Raw genomic sequence first — 27,640 nt, 5'->3', positions numbered from 1 at the left:
GAAATTGATTGGAGTGGTTTCTTATGAAGAAAGCAGCATAAGTAGGTAGACTAGATACATACCTCTGAATACAATTCTTCATCATCAGGTCGGTAATTTTTGCATTCAACGCTTAAGTTTTTATATTTGAAAAAATCACTAAATTTGTCAAATTTTTCAACTTTTACATGTTTGTTGTTTTTTGAGCAGTTTATAGACAGTACATTTATCCAATGATAATCCTACAACAATACCAACAAAAAAGCAAAAAATTGCATAGGTACAATGTTTTATATGTAGTTTGATACCTCAAGTAGGTACTTATGTACCTAATACGTAATGAAATCCACATTACCAGAGCCGGATATCCATTTTTGAAATTACATTCAGTCTCGTTTTTAAAGTAATAAAGCTGAAAAAATATGTACAATATTTCGGTGAGAATACGAGTATGATTTCAAAAGTGAGACGAGTTGGTAAAAAACAAACCTCATATCCTATTCTATACTCTCCCGTAAATGTATTATAAATCATGGCGGGCTCGTACGACTCCTCACAAATATCAAGATCACTGTCTGTCAGTGATCGATTTCTCCATATAATTAATCGCGAGAATACGCTTTGTTTGGTTAACGAGACATCTTTGTTGAATTGATGTTCTAGAGGGCTAGAAGCAGGGCACGCGGCTAAATATTTGTAATCGTAATCCGTAACGTAGTATTTGAAGATAGTGATTTTACGGTTCCAAGGGTCTTCAAGGTCCCCCCATGGGCGTCCGTCGCGTATATTAACAAGTAAAGCTGTGAAAACAAAGGCAAGTGTGAAAAAATGAACGAATCTCGAGGTTTTGCTGAATATTATCGAATTGATTGAAGTCATAGGATCGAATTTCCTTATAGTCCAGGAGAATTAGTGTTTCTTCCTAGGGATACTGCAGGTCCTTTTTGATGTGCTGAGTAAAGATCTGAGGTGTCGGGGTGCGTCTGCGTTGTGAGCATCCCTGTGGATCTTAGCCTCCCAATTTCAGTTTTTATTGATTATTTCCTCAACTGCCCGGAACTCAAAATTAGTTAAACAATAAAATAATCTGCATCAGATTTCCTTTCAGATGATCTATAGATCATTTTCGTAACCTCAAGGGGGGAGGGTGGACCTACAGCTATCCAAATAAGAGTGTTCTCTTGAAATAAGTATGCTATAAATGCGAAGGAGAACGGTTTTTAAACCTGTTTTCGAGTCCTAAGTAAGTATGAAAATACGAGTAGGTATGTTCCACTCTTTCCGGTGACATTCTGGGTAACCATGACATCCTCCTACCCTCTCTCACCACATTGAAGCAATACGTAAGTCGAATGCGTGTGTTAGGGGAAGGGGATACACATATTGAGATTTCTAGAAGCATCTATTCTAACGTGCATCCATCCCAAACGCTTTAGACAGCATAATTTCTAAATTCCCCCCTAGGCTTACATGTGGACCCTTGACCTCTCCAATTCAGTTTTCACCACCTTTTTTCAATTTAAATATGTACAAATTTTTTTAGGCGAAATTTCCTTCTCTGCAACTTTGAACAACGAAAAATTTTCTACCAAACGAGCAGTACAGCTTTCTTACCCCTAGAAGTATTTACTTGGCAAAATAATTATTTAGGTACCTATCTATTTTTTCTCTCAAATTATAAAGGTAGACAATTTGTCTCGCATCAAGAATGTTGCTTCACTTCCAAAATTATTATGAACTATCAAAATGTACCTATTGCTTTCGCTGTGCTCGAATTAAAAATTTCTGAAAAACATTTAAATCCAGAAAAATCAATTTCTCAAGTCAAAAATAAAGTTTTTTGACCTCTTGGGTTGAAAAAAGAATTCCAAAAGTTCTGCCCTCGCTTCGCTCGGACCATTTCACATTACTTTTCTAAACTTAAAATTTCTGAAAATTTTTAAAATTGAAATTTTTGAGAAGTTTTAATTCAAATATGAAATACATATCTACGAGTATAATATTTTAAATCCAGAAAAATCCAATTTCACACATCAAAAATAAATTTTTATTACCTCTTATTTTCTTGTGAAACATTCACAAAGGAAACTTCCGAACCTTGCTCAAATTAGCGTACGTTTTCAAGTTATCCATTAATGTCATGGCTCATTGAGGGAAATGAAGAGGATTTTGGTGAAAATGAAGTGCATTTTTGTATACAGCACCCTATAGAAAACCTGAAAAATGATGTGTCACTTGAACAATGTTACTTCGGACCCTTGAGCTAAATCCTGAGCCCTAATCCTTAAATCCGCCACCATTGGCAAGTTTTTAAAAAAATATAAACGGGGGGGGTGGTGGTGGAGGGAACTTGGTGGAATTCCGGTTTGCAAATTTAGGGAAATGGAGTCTGCAAATTTGTGGATCCAACCCTCCCACCAAGCAAACGTGATTGTGTTACTGTGTAGTGTGTACCTACACTTTTTCAATATTTTCAAATCGGCGGATTTTTGCGCGAGAAGACTTGGCTTTTTTTCAAAATCAGAACATGTGTACTTAGAGGTCATCAAACGATAACAAATGATGCAAACCGGACATTTTTGCGATTTTTTTTTTGGCGGAGCTGTGGGGCTTAAAAGTTTTTTAAAATGACCGAAAATGAAAAATTTCAGTTGCAAATAGCTTCGGTTGTACTTACGTAGTATAGAATTTTGAACTTTTTTTTCAAATTGTAGTGCTTTGAGAGAGTAAGCGACGAATGATGTCAAAATTAGTGTTGCCACTTTCGAAAACCTAAAAAATCGATTTAAAGACTCATAATACGAGTTAAAATTCTGAAACAATTCTCAGTTTTAGTCTTTTTTTTTTTTACGTAGAATAACGTTTCAAAAATTGGACTGGCAATTTTTTTTTATTTTCGAGAAAAAAATTATCTACATGTTTGGCACTTAAATATCGTCATAAAACCTAAAAAATGAGAATGTTTGCATTTTTGAGATACTTATTTTACCAATGTTAAATGTGTAGACGAACATGTGAAAAAAATCTCCTCCCCCCCACCATTTGTCAATGAATTGACGAAAAATGCTATTTTTCGTACTACATACCTACTGAAACATTTTCGAGCCAATTCTCCTGGACTATAAAATAAAAGAGAAGACAAACATCTTCAATGTTACATATGTAAATTTAAAATTAAAGCTGTGAAAAGGAAAGCAGACGCGAACAAAAAAAATCTTTGAAGTCATTTTTATTAATCAATGAAATCGTCACCTTTTTTTGATAGCACTTCCGTTACAAAAACACATAGAATAAAGTAAACCAATGGATTCATTTTCTCGAACGTGAATCATCCATCGTACGGTAGTTAAAATTTCAAACCGTTCAAAAACATGTACATAATAAACTGCTTACATTTAGGTAATGAATATCATTGCAACTTCCTTCTAGGCCTTTTTTAATTCAAGAGATATCTTCAGATAGTATTACGAATACGAAATATCAATATTGAAAACGATTTGCTTGATGTGAGACACGTGATCCAAAAAATCAAAATATTGGTTTAACAGTCTGATAATAGGTACTCGTAATCACTAATCAGCGTTCAATAATGTTGTACCGAAACGACCGTCAAACCCTGAAAGTGATAATTTCCTCTAAGTATTCCTTAATAAGCTTAAAAGTTTCTTGAGAATTTAAACTCAACTGAACACAGTAGATCCCCCCGTCGATCCTCTGGGGCAAGGGCAACATTGAAATTTATTAATAGAATGAAGGTCGGCATCCCAACTGAGTTTGATGAAATTTTGTGGAAATTCAAGTTTCAAAAATCTGTTGGAGGCTCCAAAATGACTTGAACACACCTGAAGTCGTCTTCAGAGGGTGTTAAAATTGGAGTGCAGAATAAATTTTCGGCTTTCCATCTCCATTTGATTAAATTTTGGGGAAATTTCAAGTTTCAAAAATCTACTGGAGGCTCCAGTAATTTTCAAAAAGTTGCTGGAGGCTCCAAAACGACCTGGAATCCACCTGCAGTCAACTTCGTTAGGCATTGAAATTAGTTTGCAGAATGAATTTTGGCTTTTCAAATCCATTTGATGAAATTTTGTGGAAATTTTCATTTTCAAAAATCTACTGGAGGCTCCAGAACTGCCCAAAACGGATAGAAACAGTTTCCAATCGATTTGGGAGGTCGAAAATAGGGTATATCCCAAATTTCAGTTTTCTAGGTCAATTTGGTAAAATTTTAATTTTCCCCCTCATTTCTGGTCTTTGATTTTCAAAAAATCGAAAAAGGGACTTGAGCATTTTAAATTTTGACAAGTAATTTTTTTCAACTTTATATAGCAAATAAAATAATTGTGTTGATATTGGGTCAAAACACTAGGAAATCGATAGTATTGAGATCCTTTTTTAGTCGTATTTTTGGTAAAAATTGGTCCTTGAATTCCTTTTTTTTTCTTCAAAATTCAACTGTAATTCCTAAAAATAGAGCGATATTTCTAAAACTTTTTTTTCAAGAAAAATGATTGGGCCTTGAAATGTGATCAAGTGACCATTTTTTTCGTCAATTTACCTATGCTATTTTTGTGCCATTTCATAAAATTTAACCTAGACTCTATAATTTTTCTATAGGACAGCTGAATTTTTTCTGAATAACGTCATGTCACGGCTTCCAACGCTTCAGTGAAAAAAAATAAGCGAAATCGATGCCTGAAGGGAGGGGGGTTGAGAAGATCCCTGGTGAGAATTTTTTACAATTTAATTTTATTCAGGTTACCTACTAAATTTTTTCGTTTTTGAAATTTCATCAATTTCCCTGGTCTCTGTAGATTGATTAAATGTTCGACTATGCTTGTTTAAAATTCGCGAATTTTCATCCCCTTCCCTCATTCTAAAGAAAAAACATCAAAAATTTCCAATTCGAATTAATCGTCATCGTTCGCTGGAGCTGGAAAATTTCATACAAAATTCAATCAATAATTGAGTAATTTCGAGTATTCTCCCAAAAAAATGTATCTCATGTCCTCCTGTGAGAACAAAATATAGGGAAAATTTTCGAACGTAGAACCAAACCGAGGACAACACGTACCTACGACGATACATGTAAAACGATGAGGAAAAAAAGCATCGATGAAAAAAAAAAGGTCATCATCGCTTATACACTTGCGGAGAAAATACCAGCATCAGAGGGGGCGGTGGTGAGCGGAGGCACAGCCTTTCTTCTTGAAAACGGCGCGTTTTGCTTCTTTAAACTACAAGGTACAAGGTGGGAGGAAAGTCTCCTCGCTTGTTAGCTCATTTAGAGAGCGCCGCGAATAACGAAACGAAACTTTATAAATTTTCAATAACGCCTTTTTACTTTGGCTGGTGGCTTATGGCATGGCGTATAGATGGTGTATCCTCTCTTTCTCTCTTTATATATAAAAGTAGGTACATAGAAGGTACACAGTGTTATTTTAAGGTAGATATACGTATAGTACACATAAGAGATCCCTGAAGATTGATTACGCTTACGCGTGCTTTATTTCATCGAAATCCAACACAATCGAACGACTTATACATACTATAGTCAAGGTTAAATTCATATACTATACTATCTGTTGTGTAGTATGTATAGTTTTTTTTTCTCTTCCTCTCAACTGTTCCTTCTCCGTGGTGGTTTTTTTTTTGGAATCGATATATCGTTATTGTATGGTGCCTGGTTCGTGTAATAGTTGAAGAGCTTTGATTTTGATTCGTTCTTTTATAGCGAGTGGACTTGGAAATTACCCTAAGATATTCCTGCCATTCCGCTTGGTCTGCGAGTTGTTGTGCCAAAGTATAAAGAGTATAATTGTCGAACCATTTGCTGGTCTGGAAACAGGTGGTTGCTTTTAAGTAAAACTTTCAAAGCGGAAATGAACTTTCATCGGTGCATTACTGATTAGAAAACTTTTTACAGTACGTGCGGTTTTAAAAGCTAGCGTTTAATTAAACCAGCAATAAATGTAGGAGGGGGAAATAATGTAAAAGTGGTTTTGTTGTTTTTATACTCGTACCAAGAATCCGTGTACTGTAGGTACTTGTACTTAGGTATTGAAATTCGATGCTGATTTTACCATGTGACCTTTTTTCCCCCCTTCGACTTTCGTTGCGAGTTGAATTCTTTTGAAACGTCGTCTTTAAAAATGTAAGTCTAATTATTAACGTTGCGAGTGTTCGAGAGCTAAGGAAAAAAATAAGCAGAAAAAACGCAACACTCCATGAAATTTGTAGGCGTTTCTGGTGCGTAAAATTTCATTTATTTTTTCGACGAGTCGTTTAAAGATTTATAGAAAGTGGGCGAAAACGCAGAACGGAAAATTGTACAGCCGTAGTCGGGAGTCGTATAGTTTCGCTTTCGGCCAAGATCCTTGCACTACTGTTGGGACGGGTCGAGGTCGTATGTACAAATACGAGTACGAAGAGACTTTGCTGCCCTATACGTATATGGGTATACATACTATAAAGAAAAACACAACACACATCTTACGTTATACAGCGGCAGCAGCGTTAGTTTGCCTTTGCAATGAGAAAAAAGATTTATTTAAAAGATAAACGACGTTTGAAATTTTTAAACAACAATGATATCTTCTTGGTTAACTCGACTAGTTCTTTGTTTTTCAAATATTTCTGTCTCACTCACGCTTACACCGAGTATTTTACGTAGTACTCTGTTTTTGTATCGCTAAAATGCCTCGACGTATCTTGCAGTGTATCCGTAGAACAAAAAGTTGCTTTTGTTATCGTATATTGTGATACAAAAGTTCACGCCGAGTAACACGATTTTCGATTTGCAAGATTATTAAGAAGTATTGGGATTTGATTTATTGAGAGATGTGCTGAAATATCGTTAAGACATTGCTTATATTATCTCATAAAATTGATAAAATAAGTTTTAGGTGTAGAGTATTACTAATGATGATTTTTTTTTTTTTTGAATTTCAGGTGAGTACGAATTGTTCACGTTTACGAATATGAGTGAATGTCTAGAATAATCGTCGATAAAAATAGCCTAAGTAAGTTATTTAATTTAACATCGATTTAGATATTATTGAAGAATATTATGAAATTGAAAACATGTTTGCCTTGTATCTGGAAAGACGCATTTGTCAATTTTATAAGCTGAGGATTTGGCTCCTGGCGCAGTATAGCCATACTCAAATAGGTAAAGTTTAAAAATCGCACTTGAAAGAAATCCCTGACATAGATAATTTTGTTTGAACTCTCATAATAGTAGGGGTACCAAAGTGAAAATTATCAAAACAATGGCATCGGAAAGATATAAAATTTTTGCGATATTCCTTCGAAAGGGGACCATTTTCCGACCCCGAAACCACCATTACATTTTTGAGATCGAATTGCAAAATCGATCCAGGGGTTCCCAAAGTTGTGAAAATTGAGCACCTCCGTTGTCATCTGTTTTGGCCAATAAATTCTAACCAAAAGGGGGTAGAGGGGTGCTTGTGGTCTCAAATAACTCGTATTGGATCACTTTTGAAATATCTACCTATGACCGTTCTCATTTAGTGATACCCTACATTTCAGTGGTTACCAAAGTTGAATTTTTGTATTCCAAGTTTTTGAAGTCACGCATTCAAACGAATATTGTCAGTAAATGAATTTTGCAATCAAAAAATGTTTCAGATAAAAAATTTGCAAAATTTTATGACGATTTCAAAAATGTGTCATTTTTTTCCTTAGCATTGATGGGGGCCGAGCTGAGGGGGTTGGAACGTCAAAAAACGTGATCTAACAAAGTTGCATCCAACCCTGAATTTGAATTTCTCACGAGGTTTTACCGTTGAACTGTTCTCTTCAGTTGAACTTAAGATTGATCTCGATACACGCAACCACAATCCACTCCCCCACGCCTCACCCCCCTCGCTAGAGCTTCAATACCTACTAAAAGTGCACTCTGAACCAAAAATAGCTTCATTTATGAGGTTTATGATGCCAAAGTGTTGACTCTAATTAATGAACTTTACATATTTTCCGATGCACGCATCCACAATCAACCCCCACACTCCCACTTAAGCCTCCATAATCATTCGAAGTCCACTTTTGACCCCAAGATTGCATTTTACGTCAGAAATTGATAGAAAACATATAACCAACGGCTACTAGTGATTTAAAAGATATAAAATTTACGCGATATTTCCTCGAAAGGGGACCATTTCCTGACCCCGAAACCACCATTACATTTTTGAGATCGAATTGAAAAACCGATCCAGGGGTTCCCAAAGTTGTGAAAATTGATGTCCAGTGTGATTTTTTTCAGTAAATGTGAATTTCAATTTTCGATTTTGGAGTTGCAGAATAAAGTTTGAAAAAAAAATAGAAATTATTAAAAATTCTATTTTTAAAGACATCTCATCCATCATTTATTTTTGAGGTAAAGTGAGTGGAATAAATTGTCACCAGTTCCACCGCGGAGCTTATTTTGTGAGGGAGTGCGGTGGAGGGACGCAATGTAGCAGTTTTCCCAAAAGGAAAGTTCGATGAAAATATCGAAAAATTGCCATACAACATACAACACTAAAAAAATGAAAGAATTAAAAAAAAATTCTGGTAACTTTTTCGAAAAATTTTGAATTTTTTTTTAGGTCAAAATTATCCAAATACAAAATCTATCAAGTTTGCCACATTGAAAATTTCGATTTATGGAATATCATTACCGGAAGAGAAAAAAAAGTGACTAAAATTTTTCATTTCCAAAAGCTTATAATTACCTATGTACTTCCAAAAATATTTTTTTGGTATTTGATTTTTTCTCAAAATAGTGCTAGCCACCAGGCGGGGTTAAGAAAATTGCGGAATTGCAACTTCAATTTACGATTTAGCAATAGCATCCCCTAAAGAAGGAAATACAAAAAAGACCTGTTTGTCCCGTCACTATACGTATACATGTATATTTTATTTCAGTTTTCAACCCCTAATCCTATCCTATAATTATAGTTTTTCTTTTTTCATTTTATTTAATAGAATAATTTTGTTGTAAAAATATTACAACTTTCAAGTTCAAAAATGTACTTTTCTGGATAATGGAACAGTAACAGAAGGAGGAGGGGGGATATCATGGTCAAATGCATCGAGAGGTATCTTAAGCTCATTTGGAGTCAATACTTCAGCAACATAACCTCATAAGTGAAGCTATTTTTGGTTCAGAGTGCACTTTTAGTAGGTATTGAAGCTCTAGCGAGGGGGTGAGGCGTGGGGGAGTGGATTGTGGTTGCGTGTATCGAGATCAATCTTAAGTTCAACTGAAGAGAACAGTTCAACGGTAAAACCTCGTGAGAAATTCAAATTCAGGGTTGGATGCAACTTTGTTAGATCACGTTTTTTGACGTTCCAACCCCCTCAGCTCGGCCCCCATCAATGCTAAAGAAAAAAATGACACATTTTTGAAATCGTCATAAAATTTTGCAAATTTTTTATCTGAAACATTTTTTGAGATTGCAAAATTCATTTACTGACAATATTCGTTTGAATGCGTGACTTCAAAAACTTGGAATACAAAAATTCAACTTTGGTAACCACTGAAATGTAGGGTATCACTAAATGAGAACGGTCATAGGTAGATATTTCAAAAGTGATCCAATACGAGTTATTTGAGACCACAAGCACCCCTCTACCCCCTTTTGGTTAGAATTTATTGGCCAAAACAGATGACAACGGAGGTGCTCAATTTTCACAACTTTGGGAACCCCTGGATCGATTTTGCAATTCGATCTCAAAAATGTAATGGTGGTTTCGGGGTCGGAAAATGGTCCCCTTTCGAAGGAATATCGCAAAAATTTTATATCTTTCCGATGCCACTCTTTTGCGATTTTGAAACGATAGACTGACATGGTACCCCTACTATAAAGGTGGTGGAGAATCGAATGAAAAAAGTGCAGAAAATATTTGTCAACAAAGTACAAAATATGCCAAAGTTTGAGCGAAATTGCGAAATTGTATTTTGTAAAAAAAATTGTAACCCTGATTGAATGATAAGGTAATTTTTTGATTTACATTAAGCCAAAGAGGTCTCATACTTGGAACTTATTAAAGGAATTGTTGGCGGAGGAAAAAAAAGCTTGAACTACTGAGAAAATGACTTTTTACACGATGAATGCAAGGAGAATTTTTATGGGGGGGGGGCTGCTGTATAAATTGTAGTGTAGATGTGGATCTGAAAAAAGTTCCTGGTGATTTTCATTTTGAAAGCTCGAAAATAGTTTGAGCACGATAAAAGTTCAAAGTGCTTGGTTTACCACTTTGAAAATATACTCACTTTCAAATGTACCAATTCTTACTTACTCTTAGCAGTATAAAATTTGAATAGTGTGCTCGGAGGACTCCCCCCCCCCCTCCTTTAAGACTGCTTGAAAAAAGCGCACAAAGCCAAATCTTATTTAAATTATATCTTTGTAGAATGATTTTCAATGATTTTGATGTTCCATTCATATCTCGAACTCACTGTAACAGTAGTTTTGTCAAGTACAAAAGTATTTATCAATTTTTGGTTAATATAATTTATTTTTTTGTGCTTTTTCGTGTTTTTAAAAATTTATCTATAATTATTTTAAGTACTTTTCCGCTCAATTTTAGCTCATTTTCACTAAAATTTCACCAGTTTTTTGTGATTAAGAATTTTAAATTCTTTATTCGTGTTTTCAAGTCTTTTTAACAATGTTTTATGCTGTGCAACATTCACTCTTTCACTGAAATTTCATTACCTTTTGGTAAACCTTAATTGCTTTGCTGCTGTTTTTGTGTTTTTTACGTACCTAACCTACATCACTTTAAAAACTCCTAATAGATTTTTTATACCTACCTACCTACGATTTTTATCAAGTTTTCCCCGATTTTGTCAACATTTGATCACTGTTTGGTAGTTTTTGTTGATTCGGACGCATTTCATTCATGTTTTTAGTGTCTTTTCGTGTATTTTTTTGACAAGTATTGTGAAAATTTTGTCAATTTTTGATGATTAAAATCGTGCTCAAAAAAGTTTCGGTAATGTTTCGTACATCTGTTGCTAAATTTTGCCATGTTAAACTGAAATTTAATCATTTTTGATTAATTCGCGATGATTTTAATGCTATATTCGTGTTTTTAAGCCATTTCAAGGAATTTCGTGCAATTTTTGACATATATTGTCAAAGGGTATTCCTGGTTAAGATAGGTGAAATGGCCCTAATCTCAGATTTGGAAAATCATGATGGATTATTGTTGGGTACCTCCAATAAAAATTTTCGAGCGGAATTTCCGCCCCCCAACCCGCCCCCCTTGGTCAGTATAACCAAAAAACGCGTTTTTTGCGCGAAAAATTCGGTGTCCATGAGTGGTGGGGATAAAATTCTGGTACCACGCGGAATGTGTAGGGAAAGCCTGGGCCTTTCAACACGATTTTTTTCAAAAATTTTTATCGTAGTGGTGGGGGTAAAATTGACAAAAGAAAACTTTGAAGCGCCACAGCTCCGAACTGAAGGGTGCTACACAAAAACCGTTTTCGCCAAAATGTGTCTTTTTACAAGTACTTTCTTCCTACTAATCCATGAAATTGAAATTTTGTCTGCAAAAGGCTCATATTTGCAAAAAACCCTGAAAAATACGCGGTTTTCACGTTTTTTTGCAAAATTATGCGAAATATGCGAAAAATGAATAGAACAAAAAATGTTGAGCGTCGAATTTCACCCTAGAAAACGTGTTCATAAGGTTGTCAAAACGCTCATCTACTGAGCTAAGCGCGCGCACACATATCAGATCTTTGCAGCATGTCACATTGGTCATGTCGTTACATAGTATGGGGCGAAAAATCGCTACTGCAAACTTGTCAAAAATTCCTACTTTAGCCAAAATTATCAAAAAAGTCACTTTTTGGTGAAATAAAAAAACTCTAACTTCTATCGACATTATCAAAAAAGCACTGTTTTTGGTCATAATTGTCGAAAAATACGTTTTCTTCTGAATGACGTTACCAAAAAATCCTAATATTTTTTGTAAAAAATGAACGAAAAGACCTGTTGTTGTCCAAAATTTCAAAATTCCAATTTTTTTCCATAATTATCAAAAAATCGTGACTTTTTGTAAAAATTGTCAAGAAAGTACATGTTTCATGCCAAAATTGTTGAAAAAAATACCTTTTTTTGACATTATTAAGAAAGTCCTAATATTTTTGCAGAAATGACCAAAAAACTTTGTTAGTAGCCAAAATTTCAAAATTTCCTTCTTTTGCCAAAATGATCCTAAGAAGTCAGTGCTATGTTTTTTGCCAGAATTGTCTGCAAAGTTCTGTTCTTGCCTAAATTGTCAAAAAAATCTCGTTTGCGTCAGAATCGTAAATAAGTTCCTTTTTTGTCAGAATTATTAAAAAAAACTCCCAACTTTTGTAAAAATTGCCAAAAGAAAACTCCTGCTTTTTGCCGAAATGTTCAAAAAATCTTGTTGCCTAAATTGGCAAGAATTCTTGATTTTCCCAAAATTATCCTAAAAAAATCCTGTTTTTTGCCAAATCATTGTCAAAATTTAATTTTTTTCTAGTTATTTCAAAATAAATAGGACGTAAATTACATGCCTAGGTGTTGTAAAAAAAAACTTTTTCCATTTTTAAAATCAATATTTTGTAATTTTATATTTCTTCTCTTGATTTTCTTTTCTATTCTTTTTTTCTAGTTCTCTTTAAAAATAGAAAAATTCTGACCCGAAAAAAATATTCAATTATACTTATAAATAAAATGATAGGTACCTATGTTTATCACATCAATCTATGGGTAAGATACACAACGTATATTTTTTTTTCAGGATATGTAGTATTGGTAAAGGATCTTCAAAAATGCTAAAAAATTGATTTTTCAAACGATTTGTCCCTCATGATGGGCCAATTTTGGTTGAAAATTGTTTTCCTCTCATTATCAAGCCTGGATTAAGTTTGTCAATTTTTTTATGGTTTGTAATAGTTACCCCTTGATTTTAGGACATCAATCTGATTTTGAACCAATCCATTTTAGATGACCTTTTAGTACAATTTTGGGATTTTTTTCAAAGTTTTTGAATTTTGGTAAGATTGAAATTTGTACTCGTATTTTCTGCAAATACTGATTTTGAGTTAGATTTCTGAACAATTTTTGGGTAATTTGCCCATTCTTGGTAACTTTTTGTAAGTTTGACTTGCGATATTTTCATTTTTACGGATTTTTTTGACCAAGCATTGTATGTAGAAACGAGTTTGAAATGAGAAGACTGTGAAAATTATAACCGAATCGCTCTTTCCTCAATTTGAATTTTTTTGGTATTTTTTTATTCACAGAGCTCATGATTACAATCAAAGCTAACTTCAGTAGATGAGCGTTTTGACAACCTCATGAACACGTTTTCTAGGGTGAAATTCGACGCTCAACATTTTTTGTTCTATTCATTTTTCGCATATTTCGCATAATTTTGCAAAAAAACGTGAAAACCGCGTATTTTTCAGGGTTTTTTGCAAATATGAGCCTTTTGCAGACAAAATTTCAATTTCATGGATTAGTAGGAAGAAAGTACTTGTAAAAAGACACATTTTGGCGAAAACGGTTTTTGTGTAGCACCCTTCAGTTCGGAGCTGTGGCGCTTCAAAGTTTTCTTTTGTCAATTTTACCCCCACCACTACGATAAAAATTTTTGAAAAAAATCGTGTTGAAAGGCCCAGGCTTTCCCTACACATTCCGCGTGGTACCAGAATTTTATCCCCACCACTCATGGATACCGAATTTTTCGCGCAAAAAACGCGTTTTTTGGTTATACTGACCAAGGGGGGTGGGTTGGGGGGGGGGCGGAAATTCCGCTCGAAAATTTTTATTGGAGGTACCCAACAATAATCCATCGTGATTTTCCAAATCTGAGATTAGGGCCATTTCACCTATCTTAACCGGGAATACCCTTTCATCGACTTTGGTTTTTGACAATTTGCGTTTTATTGACTTAAATGTTTTTTTTTCATGTTTTTATGGTTTTTTATGCTAAATTTTGATCAAATTTTACTGAAATTTTACAAGTTTTGGTTCATTTGCGCCAACTTTAATAATCATTGTTATTTTTGCTATTTTTTTAAAATCAATTTTTTGTCAATTTTTTCTGCAATTTCATTACTTTTTGACGAGTAGGTATTATCAATTTCAATGCTTTTTTTATATTTTTAGGAGTTTTTAAAAATTGTTTATGCAAAATTTTGTCAAATTTCTACAATTTTAGATAATTTATTTTCATTGTTTTTTTTTTCATGTTTTTAAGCCATTTCAACAAAGTTTTATGCAACTTTTGATAAATGCTGTCAAATTTCACTGAAATTTCATTAGTTTTTGAAAAGTTTAATCGAGGTTTTCATGTTTTTTCTTCAATGTTGAATGTTGATAATTGTCTATTTTTTTCAATTTTTGCCAATTTTGTGCTGAAATTTCAATATTTTTTTGTTGATTTACCGTGATTTTTTAACGCTATAATTTGTGTTTTTAAATAATTTAAACGCTGTTTTGTGCATTGTTAGCTGGAATTTATCAAACTTCACTGAAATTTTATCATTTATTGCTAATTTTCAACTGTTTTTTTTTTGCTGTTTTTGTGTTTTGTATTTCCTAGTATGGTTTTATGCAATTATCTGTAACTTTTCTCCAATTTTGCCAAAATTTCAGTAATTTTTGGGAATTTCCATTTAGCTGTAGGCTATGACATTTTTTCTTGAAGTTTTCCCCGCAAACTGTACAGAGATTTCACTATAGCTTTTCCTTTCGTGATTTCCTTTACAAATGGTTTAAATTTTGCTTCACTTTCATGCAACTTTTATTTGACCAAGATCATAAAAGTCATCAAAAAGTCATCCTTTGGACGCAATTACCAAAAATTATCCAATATGTGAAAAAATTATCAGAATTGAGCAAAATTCTACGAAAACTGGAAAATTATTAAAATGCCATAAAAATTGTTTAAATTGGCTGAAAATTGATGAAACGTTTTGAAAAATTAAGCAAAATAGTGCAAAAATGCTCAGTTATGAAAAAAAATTGTGCAAAATTACGAAAAATAGATCAGGCATTGAAATGAATTTGAAATCGTGAAAAAAGTCATATAAAGAATAACGAAAACCGTGAAATTATATGAGGTAAGTATTTGAAACCTGCGTACCTATTTTTTTTTAAAAAAAAGGTCCTGTAAAAATGCTCAAAAGGTCTTCCTTTTTCTTTTTTTCCATTTAGTAGACACCTTGTAACGTTTTTTTCGTGGTTTTTATACGTTTTCAAAGCAATTATTGGTGCCTAATTTTTGTACTTTTCAGCAGTTTTTAGCGATTTAGGTACAGGGTGACCGGAAAGTCATGCAACCCAAATTTTTTTTTAAAATAAAAAATACGTTTTTGAACAGGCCTTTTCAATTGCGTTGTTATTAATAGTAGAAGGGTACTCCCCCAAGTAATTAAAGTTTCACCCCCCATTCAAATTGCATAGCGAACATTTTGCAGGGGCAGACCAGGCATACTTGAATAATGAGTACCAAGCAGACAATTAGCATAGGTGTAAGAAAGGTTGCCTACGTCGGATTATTTTAAGGTGGCTTATGCAACGCTACACGATGGTCTTCACCAGATGATGCACCCACCGCCATTCGCTGATCGTTATTTAATTTTCCAGGGAAAAAAACTTTAAAAATTTTTTGGTGAAAAATCAAAAATTTTTACTTATTACTAAAAATGTTGTGGAAGAATCATTACAAGGGAACAAGTTTATTAGCTGCGAATCACTTGGAGTCTCTGCTATGCAACGACTGCCATTTCATTTCTTTTTGGCTGTTGATATTTTTTTAAGGAACCAATTTTTTGGTTGCTGGAATTTCCAGTCACCCTGTACTTGTTTTTATTGCTTTAATTGGGTTTAAAATTGGGTTCAAAGATGTTTTATGCAATTTCTATTGCATTTTGTCAAATTTCACTGAAGTCTATTACTTTTTAGTAATTTTTGGTGGGTTTAATTTTTTTTTTTTTTTTGTATTCAATTGATTTCATTAGTTTTTTAATGCGATTTTTTGCCATTTTTACTGAGTTTTATCAACTTTTGAGCCACTTTTTCATATTTTGATACCAGTTTAACATAATTATTTTCAACACTTTTAATACATTTTACCGACTTTGCCGTGAAACGGAAAAGTAAGGTATTGTATTTGTCATGATGGTTGAGGATTTGGGTGGGGGTGGGTTTTCTTGACGTTTTGGAGTGTGCTGATCACGATAAGACATATGGCGCAAAACGAGATAAGTTTATATATATATTTATTTATATATTTATTTATATATCAATTTATGTATAAATTTGTGTCACGCTGAACTCAAAAGCTCCGAACTTTAAGTCGAAACTGATGATGGCAAAATATTGCTTTGATACTGAACTAGAGAAATTTTTAATTTGGTCGAAATCGGTTCAGCCGTTTACGAGATATGAACGTTTAAGTGTGTTTCAACGTTATGGATAAGCAGAAATTTGTGTAAACCCTTATATCTCGCAAACGGCTCACCCCCAACAAACAGATGGGGTGGTTAGGGTGTGTAGGTTGCAGATTGGTACGCCGAAGGTCGGGTGTTCGAATCCCGCGCGAGTCAAGAGGAGAAAATTTTTTGTTGATTTTTTTGTTAATTTTTTTGTTAATTTTATCCGTCCAAAATTTTTTTGCCATAAAAAATCAAAATTTTTCAAAAATTTCTAGTGTAATTTTTGTTTTAACAAAGACATTAAGTTTTTGGTAAATAGCCAGTAAATTTTGATAATTTTTTTTTTTTGTTAATTAATAGTAATTTTTAGTAAATAAAATGATTAGTTATTTTTGGTGAATTACTCGTAATTAAAGTTGGTCGAAAATTTTGGTAAATTGCTTGGGTAATTTTTGGTAAATTGGTAAAGTTTGGTAAATTGGTAAAAACCTTTGACAGTAAATTACTGGGGTAATTAAAATTCGGTAAAAAAATTGGTAAATTAGTGAGGAAATGTCTCGTAAATTACTGAGGTGAATCAGAATGTTGGTAAATTGCTGGGGTAATTTTTGGTAAAATGGAAAATTGGTAAATTAATGGGTAATGTCTGGTAAATTACTGAGGTAAATGTTAGTAAATTGCTGGGGTAATTTTTGTTAAATTCGTAAATTTTGGTAAAGTGGTTAATTTTGGTAAATTGATAAATTTGGGTAAATTCGTAAATTTTGGTAAATTCGTAAATTTTGGTAAATTGGTAAATTTTGGTAAATTAATAAACTTTAGTAAATTGGTAAATTTTGGTTAATTGGTAAATTTTAGTAAATTGGTAAATTTTGGTAAATTGGTAAATTTTGGTAAAATGGTAAATTTTTGGTAAATTGATAAATTTTGATAAATTTGTAAATTTTAGTAAATTGGTAAATTTTGGTAAATTGGTAAATTTTGGTAAATCGGTAAATTTTGGTAAATCGGTAAATTTTGGTAAATTGGTAAATATTGGTAAATTGGTAAATTTTGGTAAATTGGTAAATTTTGGTAAATTGGTAAATTTTGGTAAATTGGTAAATTTCAGTAAATAGCTAAATTTCAATTCTGGATAAAAATTAAGCCATTAAAAACCTCTAAATTTTGGTAAATCGGTAAATTTAGGTAAATTGGTAAATTTTGGTAAATTTCGGTAAATTGGTAAATTGGTAAATTTCGGTAAATAGGTAAATTTTGGTAAATAGGTAAATTTCAGTAAATAGGTAAATTTCGGTAAATAGGTAAATTTCGGTAAATAGGTAAATTGGTAAATTTTGGTAAATTGGTAAATTTTGGTAAATTGGTAAATTTTGGTAAATAGCTAAATTTCGGTAAATTGGTAAATTTCGGTAATAATTTTGTTTTTTGTCAACAATTTTCCTGATATATTATTCCACTTGTAATATGACGGTTACGTCTTCATAAGTACGCTAATTTTTATTTGAAAATCAATTTCATAAAAGTGTAATATGATGGCTACTTATGATTGACTATTTTATTTTGTCAATGTTTTCGACCTTTCTTATTCATTAAATCGGTAAATTTGGGTACTTCTGCGCATTTTGATAAATTGGTAAATTTTTAAGTAATGTCTGATAAATTACTGAGATAAATGTTGGTAAATTACTGGGGTATATTTAGAGCAAAGTCGGTTGATCTTGCGAACTGCGCAAGATGTTTTTTTTTGTTGCCAAATATGGAAATATTATCAGTTTTTGGTGATTTACAATCCACCTATTATTTTTATTTTTTTTTAAATTTTTATTTAAAAAATGTTTCAACAATGTCTTATGCAATTTTGTTTGAATTTTGTTAAAATACTGTATTTTTTGCGGATTGCAGTGATTTTTTGCGTTTTTGAATTATTTCAACGATGTTTTTTTTTCACCGCACACTTACTTGGAAGATGTCTTCCAGAAAAGAGTGCGCAAAGGTGCCATTTTTCAATGCTCGAAGGGTGTGTGCAAGCAAATGTCTCATTTTTACTGCTTGAAAGTGACTCCTGAAAAAAGTGCTCAAGGGTACCATCATCATTGTCTGAAAAATTCGCTCAAATATGTATTCCAATTTGACTGCTTGAGAGATATGCAGAAGTGTGCTTATCTGTTCGAAAATGATGAGAATTAATTCGAGAAGGTTGAGTTGTTGAGTTTCAGGATTTGAGGAGTATCGAAGCTACAACAAGATTGAATTTCAACTCGAAAGTGAAGGAGCCCAATCTGTGCTCTTTCAGAGTCTATGGATGCTAAAAGTTGGCTTGTAAAAATATGGTTGACCGATCTAAGTTTTCAGAAAAATATTCTCAACATTTCTTACCCTCTGTAAATAATCAAGCTCCTCCATCTTATGTGTAGAAGATATTCATTAGTTGAGAAATTCAGACAGCACGAATGTGATCACAAAAATGATGAAACTTTTGAACCCTTTCAGTACTCATTCTGCAAAACGTCTGCTTTGTTTGTGTTTTCTCGCCTTTGTGTTCTTGTTCTTGCTATACGTTTCTAATTCAATTGGAATTTCAAATCAGTCGTTTTACAAAATGGTTAGTTTCCGGCTAAACACACATTTCTCGTGTATTACTACTCGTACATATGTGTGTGGGAGTACTCGTATGCATACAAATGACACGCAGCAAAGAGATAGCTATACGACCAATATCGCAAATTCAATGCCAAAGGCGGTTGCCTCAAATTAGTATTTAAATTCCAGCGGTGTTTGGGGCTACGACGTTGACGACATTGCTCGAAGTCGTCGACGTCGTCGTATACATACTCGTATACTCAACACTCTCGACATAATACGAAGAATAAAACTACACGTAGATGCTTTCCTTACCCAGTATAACTGCTGCCCTTTGCCCGATGGGCCCAACCACACAAATGCTGCCGCCGCAAGCAGTGGAATATCCATTAATGCTTGCGAGTTTGCGGTTATGGTCGTCAGCGATGCTTTCTCTAGCTCTGTATGCGGTGAGATTTCACAGTATCGACGCGATCGACTCCATTAACCTTGTATATCTTGGAATACGGTACGAGCTGCCTACCGACGTTTATCTAGGTATACGAGAGAACCTGACAAATGTCGTCGTTTTCGCTGGCCGCTTGTATTATTCAAATTTTAATTAAACGTGCTAATGTTTTGCAAATCTTAAAAGCAACTTACCTTTGCTTTAACTTGCTGCGCTAAATTTACCCTTTAGTTGTACAGTATTTCCTGCCCCTGCTATACGGTGAACGAGTTGTGTGCCAGTGCTGCGTTGTGTTAATCCTTTCTAATGCTAAGTACCTCGTCGGAAAACCTGCGTTGTTTTGATTCTAACACGTCATTGTCATTCGATGGACAAAAAACACCCATCATTGGTCTGACTGAGTGGAAAAAAGTGTAACAACTTTTAGTCTCTTATTCGATTCGAGCTAATGAAATTGACAATCTAATAATAGCAGGTATCGTGCTGGCCTGGCTATTTACACGTATCCTATGGCCGTGCTTGATGCTCGCCAATCGCAGCCACAGCTGCTGCTGCTTGCGAGAGCCTTTTCTGTCGTTGACACCAGCTTCGAGCTTGTGAAACTTTTTAAAGCTCGACAGCGCCGCGCCGTCGAAAATTTCTAATCTAATTTCACTTGTCAAGAGCGATGGTACCTCTTTCGTTGCTGGCGCGATTAACGTTTTTGTATTCCCTGGACGATTCGATGGGTAAAATTATTGGTTTGCCAATTACCTGGCACATCCCCCAACGCGTCTCTGTCGTCGGCATCGCTGGATTATAGATTAATTGCATTTCACGCGCGAGAATAGTATAGATATATTCGATTATGTAGGCATACGAGTAGGTATAGCAACGAAGTACTTCCTTGTACCCTCCTCCTCTTCCCTAGTGCCGAATTTACTGCTTGGTATAAATTACAAGAGATGGGTATTTTTGGTTGAAGAGTTGATGGATAGAGAAGTATTGAAGTTTTCTGAAGAAATATTTTGCTAGTGATTTCTGCTGTCCGAGTATGATTATTACTCCAAATTACGTCGTCCCTGGTCATATTTCAAATTGCAGTCTCGTTTCAAAGCTCAGTTTTGGAACTGCTGGGGAAAATAATATTTTGTGAAGTGGTCAGCATTTTTCAAAACTGTCGAATATTGGGATTAGCCAGCAAGAGCTCTGTGAGTCAATTTGTATACGTTTCGAGGAATGCTTTTGTCCATGAGTGAGAAACTGAATTTGCGAGATTAATAAAGAATCTAAAAAGGGAACAGAACAGCTTCAATCAACACCAAAAATGATCGAATTGGACAAAGGGAAATCGAAAGAGGATCCCAAAATGCGCAACCAGAAACATTTCAGGAGTTTGAATTCATTTTTGATTCTTGAGTAATCTTTGAAAATCAAATTTGGTCAATTTCTCATGAAAAAAAGTCAAAATTTCATCAAATTGAGATAAAACGTTGAAATTCGGTATGTCCTCTATTTTTGACCTTCCGAGTCGATTGGTGATGGTTTCGAAACGTTCCGGAGTTTCCAGCGAATCTTCAAAAAAAAACTCTGTACCTAAATGGGATGAAAATGAAATTCAGCGCTTATAAACTCGTAATCGCCATGTTTGAGACCCCAGCTGTCATCGAGTAAGGCACATATTTTCATAATCATATTGTTCTGGGCTAAATCAATCATTTTCTCCGACAACTATTTTTGAAAAAAAAAAAAAAAAATTAGAAAATTCATTGTTTGTGTGTGTGCTGTAAAGGAAAAAACTGAAATTTAGTTTTCACCCAAGTATACCTACTTATTTCACGAGTTGATTGTGATGATTTTGAACCGTTTTGAAGTCTGCAGCAGATTTTAAGATTCTCCAGTTTTCAAAAAAATGCTGTAAATGGGGTGAAAATGAAATTCAGGACCCATTAACTTGGATTTACCATCTTTGTTGGTAATTTTGTGGTTAATTACTGGTATTTCTTTGGTAAATCAATGGTGATGTTTGACTGGTAATTTTTCGTAATATATTGGTACCTAATTGGCTAATCTTTGTAAATCTACTAAGTAGTAATTTTTGGTAAATTACAAATAATTTTTGCCAAATTACTGGTGTTTTTTTTTTTTTAAATTAGTGGTAATTTTCTATTTTTGGTAAAATATTAATAATTTTCAATTTTTAGTAAATTACGAGTAATTTCTGGTAATATTACTGGCAATTTTTGGTTGGAAAAATTGTCCGTTGGTTATGGTGTCATAAACTGAAATTGAACATATCAAAATCAAAATGTGTGTACTATGCTTTTAAAATAGGGTATGAATGGAGACTACCAATTATTGTACACACTTGTGAAAATGAGGAAGTAGACTGCTTGTGCTTACCTTTGGAAAGAGTCTCAAATTACAAATACTTGGGAGTTGTAGTCAATGAAACACTCTCATGGATGGATCATTGTGTATTATTAAGGGGTAAAATGAGAAGTCTGAATTATCTTTTATATTACTTGTCTAAATTTTTAGGGAAATATCATTTGAGGAGGATGTATAGGGCTGTTGTGGAGCCAGTGCTACGTTATGCGCTACCTGTCTGGGGAGGGTGTGCTGATTGTTATCTTCAGCCAATCAGGGTTTTACAGCATAGAGCTGTTAAGACCTTGGTGGGTTTAGACAGGTACTCATCAGCCACAGAAGCATTTCAGAAAGCAGAGGTACCTGCCTTGAATGATATATTAAAAGTAGAAACATGTAGACTTAATTGGAAAAATGAGTGGGACAGTTGGCAGGAGAGAGATGCGTTCAGGCCTGCGTGGAGCTGGTGAAATGTGGCTCAGGGTACCTAATTGGGTTAAGGCACACTCTCAGGCACAGTTTGGCTTCAGGGGGCCACAAATGTACAATTCGCTACCGGCAACAATTAGGGGGATAGCCAGTGGAAGATTGAGGGACAGGGCCATAAAGAAATACCTCTTGCAATAGTCTAGTTTTTGCTGCATTGGCTTTTCAATTTATTTTGTTTTTTTTTGTTTTTTGATACCATTTACTCTCCACCTCCCCTCCAACATTATATTGTACTATGTTTCGTGGTTTTGTTAATCATTTTTTTTTTTTTTTTTTCTTTCTCTCTCTCTCTCTCTCTCTCTTTTCATACCATTACTTTGTAATTTGTCAGCTCTTTTCTATAGTTTGGTTGAAATATCTGCGTTTTATACTTATTATTTTATTTTGTTTTTTGTTTTTTGCTTTGTTGTCTTTGATTGTCTATTGTTTACCGGCCTCCGCTCGCCTTTGGCATAGGGGTGTCGTTAATTTGTGTACCTACTTGCCGTGTAATGTTATCTTCAATAAAATAATTATTATTATTATTATTATTATTATTACTGGTATTTTTTGGTTAATTACTGGTAACTTTTGGTACATTGCCGGCAGGGATTCTTTGGTAAATTACTGGTAATTTTTGATAAAATACTGATAATTTTTGGTAAATTGGTAGGTAGAAATTTTTCTTGGTAAATTATTTGTAATTTTTGGTAAATTACTGGTAATTCTTGGTAAATTACTGGTAATTCATGGTAAATTACTGGTAATTTTTGATGAAATACCAATCATTTTTGGTAAATTGGTAGAAATTTTTCTTGGTGAATTATTTGTAATTTTTTGGTAAATTACTGGCAATTTTTGGGAAATTACTGGTAATTTTTGGTAAATAACTGGTAATTTCGGATAAATTATTTGTAATTTTTGGTAAATTACTGGTATTTTTTGGTTAATTGCTAATAACTTTTGATAAATTACGGGTAGGTAATTCTTGGTAAATTACTGGTAATTTTTGATAAAATACTGATCATTTTTGGTAAATTGGTAGAAATTTTTCTTGGTAAATCATTTGTAATTTTTGGTAAACCATTTGTAATTTTTGGTAAATTATTTGTAATTTTGGGTAAATTATTTGTAATTGGTTATCTTGGTAAATTACTGGTAATTTTTGATAAAATACTGATCATTTTTGGTAAATTGGTAGAATTTTTCTTGGTAAATTATTTGTAATTTTTGGTACATTACTGGCAATTTTTGGTAAATAACTGGTAATTTTTGGTAAATAACTGGTAAATTTGGATAGATTATTTGTATTTTTTGGTAAATTACTGGTATTTTTTTGGCGAATTACTGGTATTTTGCGGTAAATTACTGGTAGTTTTTTTTTGATGAATCATTTATTGGTAATTTTTAGTAAATAATTATTTACTGGTAATTTTCGGAAAGTTGCGCAATAGAGGAAACTTTTTATTTTTTATATGAATAAACAGCAAAGGTAATTTTTGGTAAGTTACCTACTGGTATTTTTACAATTCCAATAATTTTTTTTTATGAATTACTGGCTTTTATCTTCTTCATTATTATTGTGTTGAACTGTCGAAAACATGAAAAAAAATTGATTGATATTTTGTACTGAAGTGGATCATTTATACCCTCCACTATTTTTAACCCATTTCTAGAGTTCGCAACAAAAATTGAATCTCTTTCAGCTCATTGAAATTGTTATTTATGTACCTATTTAAAAAAACGAAACAAAATTCATTTGGTCTATTCAAGTTTAAAGTGGAAAACGTGGAGCAAATTCAACGTTACCGTCTACTTAAGAAGACGAGGGGGGTTGGGACTTGGGATTCACTTTCAGTGTACAATTCAATTTTGAAAATTCTGATTTCACGATTCATTATTTTCTCAAAAATAAATGCACTGGTGAGCTTTTTCTGATTTTTTCAAAAAATAGCCAAAAATTGAATTTTTATTTCGGATGTATAAAATGTTATTTGAAGATAAAGATTGCAAGCTCTTTCCATGAATGGAATCTTAGCTGGATTGGAAAGCAAAAAAAATTACTTCACTAAGTTTAAGACGAGAGAGAGAGTCGTTTTTAGAAAGTTGTTGAGAGAATTTGAAAAAATGTTGATGAATGACGTCAAAATACCATGGAGATCATTTTGGGCCTCTGCATCTCTGGCTCAAACTGTCATTTTTATAGTGGAATTGAAAAAATTTTTCTATCGACCTACAAATCAAAAAATTTGCAGTTTTTCTTGTTTTTCAGGAGTTTTACTTCACTGGTGGGTATCTGAAGCTCCAGAGCCCTAGGGGTGTAAAATTTACGAAAAAGCGCTGAAATTGCTGAAAACTTTCTTGCACTCTTGATTCAACTTTTCTTCATTTCAAAAAAAAAATCAAAAATTAAGGTGCAAGTGACTTAAAATTTATTCAAGTTTTTTTTTCACTCTATGCAACAAATTTTTCTTTAAATTCCTTTCAAAAAACCGAAAAGAATCCACTCTACTCGTATTTCAAAGACCCTCTTCAAAAGAACCTAAAAAATAATAAAAATTATCACTTTGAAAAATTAGAGCTACCTACTTGAAATAGAGTTGTAAAAACTTATCCTCGCAAAAACACCACCGCATTCTCGTCGTACTCGTACTTACATTTTTTGGCAAGAAATTCGTCAAAATTTTCGCGTCTAAGCATTTCACTTATAATTACGTCGTCGCTGTAATTCCCATAATAAAACTTTCTTCGGCGACGAGTAAAGCGAAGAAAAAAAACGACGGGTTATGTTTACAAAACAAAGTAGGTAGAGGTAGAGGTACTACTTGAGTTTTAAAGCGTATATTTACCGTCGACACCCTCGCTCCAGCACGTCACCGTTAAGCTGATTTAACTCTGTAAACAACTCGCAATTACGTTAAAATTTTAATTATTCTCGAATAAATGGTTATTCTATTAATCGTACTTACTTGAAGAATACGCGAAATTACAAAATAAACACACGCAGCCATCCGACGAGAGCTGGCGTAACCGCAAATGAAAGTAGAAAAAAAAACTGCAACCATGAAAAAATAATAACCAGCGTTAAAACTTGAAATTTCGTTTTTCTTGATAGCTTCTTTAGTATTATTTCATTTACCTCGCCTCGTCGTCGAATAGAAGAAATCTTGTCACTGTGTTGACTCTTGATAGACACAACTGAGAAAGGAAATTTTCCACGAATTTGGCTATTTATAATTTCAGTCCTATGATATTTCAGCGGTTCTCTCTTCCTTTGACCTTCCGCATTCCTTTTTTTTTTTTGGTGATACACAATTTACATTCCTCTAATCACACGCAGCATGCGTTCCATGTACTTACTATTACGAAATCTTTCGAGCTTATTACAATGTTCACTGGATCAGTGTCAGGGAAATGTTTCCTTACCTACTATACAATATTTTAGAGAAGAAAACGAGCATCAGGGAAATAGACGTGCGGGTGTTTATGCTATGTCTCGAGCCAGCGAAACATTTCAATAGCTGGTACGCGTATTTAAACTCGTCCGTCTTGGCTACAAGGCGGAAAATTTGCTCGAATACGAAATGTTTTGATGAAAAAGTTTTCGCATGCACCGTCTTGTATAGCTCATTCATCCACCTACCTCGTGTTTCTCTGATTCTTCTCTTTTGCCTCGCAGAACATGGTGTATTTGTATACGTTTTCGTCGTCATCGTCCTTGTACCGCCGTCATCATCGTAGTTGTTCGGCGAATTATATTATTCATTCATTACTCGTCGTATTAACCTTATATATACGTACCAGCTTCGAGTCGTCCTTTTCGAGTCTTTTTTTTCTCAATGATTCACCCACACAGATATTCTCGCAAGGCTGGCGAATGAAATTCGAGAAAATATTTCTTAATATTAAGATGATATTCGTATCAGGATGTGTAGGTGGTGAGAATACTACTTACCTTGACTTATAATCCCACGTAGGTATATCAAAGCCTTTGAATAGGTATAAGTACAAATATCTACCGGTGACCGAAAGATTCTTTGCATATTTTATAAGAATTTAAGAGATCGAAGTGCACTGCGTATTTTGTTCTTGCTGACGTAAGTAAGGTATAAATGGTTATCCAAAATACTCGTACATAAGTGTTAGTTGTTTCGCTAATAGTCGGGGGGCCCGCATAAGGATCACCTGCACCCCCCTGCCGATCCTCCGGGGCAACTTTTTTCTTAAAGGGGGAGTCCTGAGGAACATTTCTAGCCCTTGTCCTCAAAAAAAAAGTGGCCCTACTTACAAAATGGCGGCCACTTTGATTGATAGGTCAGCCGAAATCGCAAATTTTGCGTTCCAAAATAGGACTTGCACGAAATTTTTTAAACGATACAAACGTAGATCGAAAAATTAGGCGAAAATTCATCACCTGTCAAAATTTCAAGTGCTAAAGTGCGAAAATCAAAATTTTACCAAATTGACCAAGAAAGCTGAAATTTGGAATCTGCCCTATTTTCGACTTGCCAAATCGATTGGAAACTGTTTCAACCCGTTTTGAGCAGTTCTGGAGCCTCCAGCAGATTTTTAAAAATCGAAATTCCCACAAAATTTCATCAAAATGGAGATGGAAAGCCGAAATTTACTCTGCAAACTAATTTCAATACGCTGCGAAGTCAACTGTAGGTGGATTTCAAATCGTTTTGGAACCTCCAGCAACCTTTTGAAAATACTGGAGCCTCCAGTAGATTTTTGAAAATTATAATTTCTCCAAAATTTCATCAAACGGAGATAGTCCAGTCATTTTAGCAACATTTTTAGTCGAACTTCGAAAAAATTGGGGGCAAGCTGAATTTCACATCATTTGTTTAGATTGGTCTCTAAAACAACCCATCAAAAGTTACACCCCCCAACTTGCCGGCTACCCCCGCTAGAGGTCATTAACCTTTGCCGATACAGGGTTTTCGGCTGTATCGCCAAAATGAAGGGTCCGAGAGGAAAAATGTTCGAACAAAAATTGTTCTACGCTAAATTTCCTATCAGCATGACCAGTCCAGGTTTTCCCAAAATGCCAATTTCACCCTTACTAAGGAGGGGGTAAAGTTGTCAATTTTATGAAAATTGTTTTAAAAAATGAAAATCGGAAATTTAAAACGTGAACTCGATTCACAGTAGACTCAAAAATATTTTGGCCAAAGTTGTACACTGCAACTTGTCTGCTACCCCCACAAAAGGTCATTAACCTTCGTCAATCTACGTTTTTCGACTATATCGCCGAAATGAAGGGTCGGAGGGAAAAAAGTGATTGAACTAAAATTATTCTACGTCAAATTTTCTATAAGCATGACCAGTTCAGTTGAAATATATTTTTCGATTTTTGGTGAATTTTTGAAAAT

General features: G+C 33.8%; 1 protein-coding gene and 1 long non-coding RNA gene across 7 annotated transcripts in view; one reads left to right on the top strand and one right to left on the bottom strand.

The window, feature by feature from the left end:
- Dop1R2 (dopamine receptor 2) overlaps nt 1-27,640 on the top strand; it is a 371,432-nt gene that overhangs the window by 132,491 nt on the left and 211,301 nt on the right. The gene's annotated exons all lie outside the window — the stretch shown is intronic.
- LOC135846548 (uncharacterized) lies at nt 334-3,364 on the bottom strand. Its single transcript, XR_010558979.1, has 3 exons — nt 3,232-3,364; nt 469-779; nt 334-391 (listed from the first exon to the last, which is right to left on the bottom strand). It is a non-coding gene; the product is annotated as an uncharacterized LOC135846548 (long non-coding RNA).

Source organism: Planococcus citri, chromosome 5 (genome assembly GCF_950023065.1).
Source record: "Planococcus citri chromosome 5, ihPlaCitr1.1, whole genome shotgun sequence".
Classification (NCBI taxonomy): domain Eukaryota; kingdom Metazoa; phylum Arthropoda; class Insecta; order Hemiptera; family Pseudococcidae; genus Planococcus; species Planococcus citri.
The sequence above is the reverse complement of the archived record's forward strand: the minus strand, read 5'-3'. Positions and strand labels throughout refer to the sequence as shown.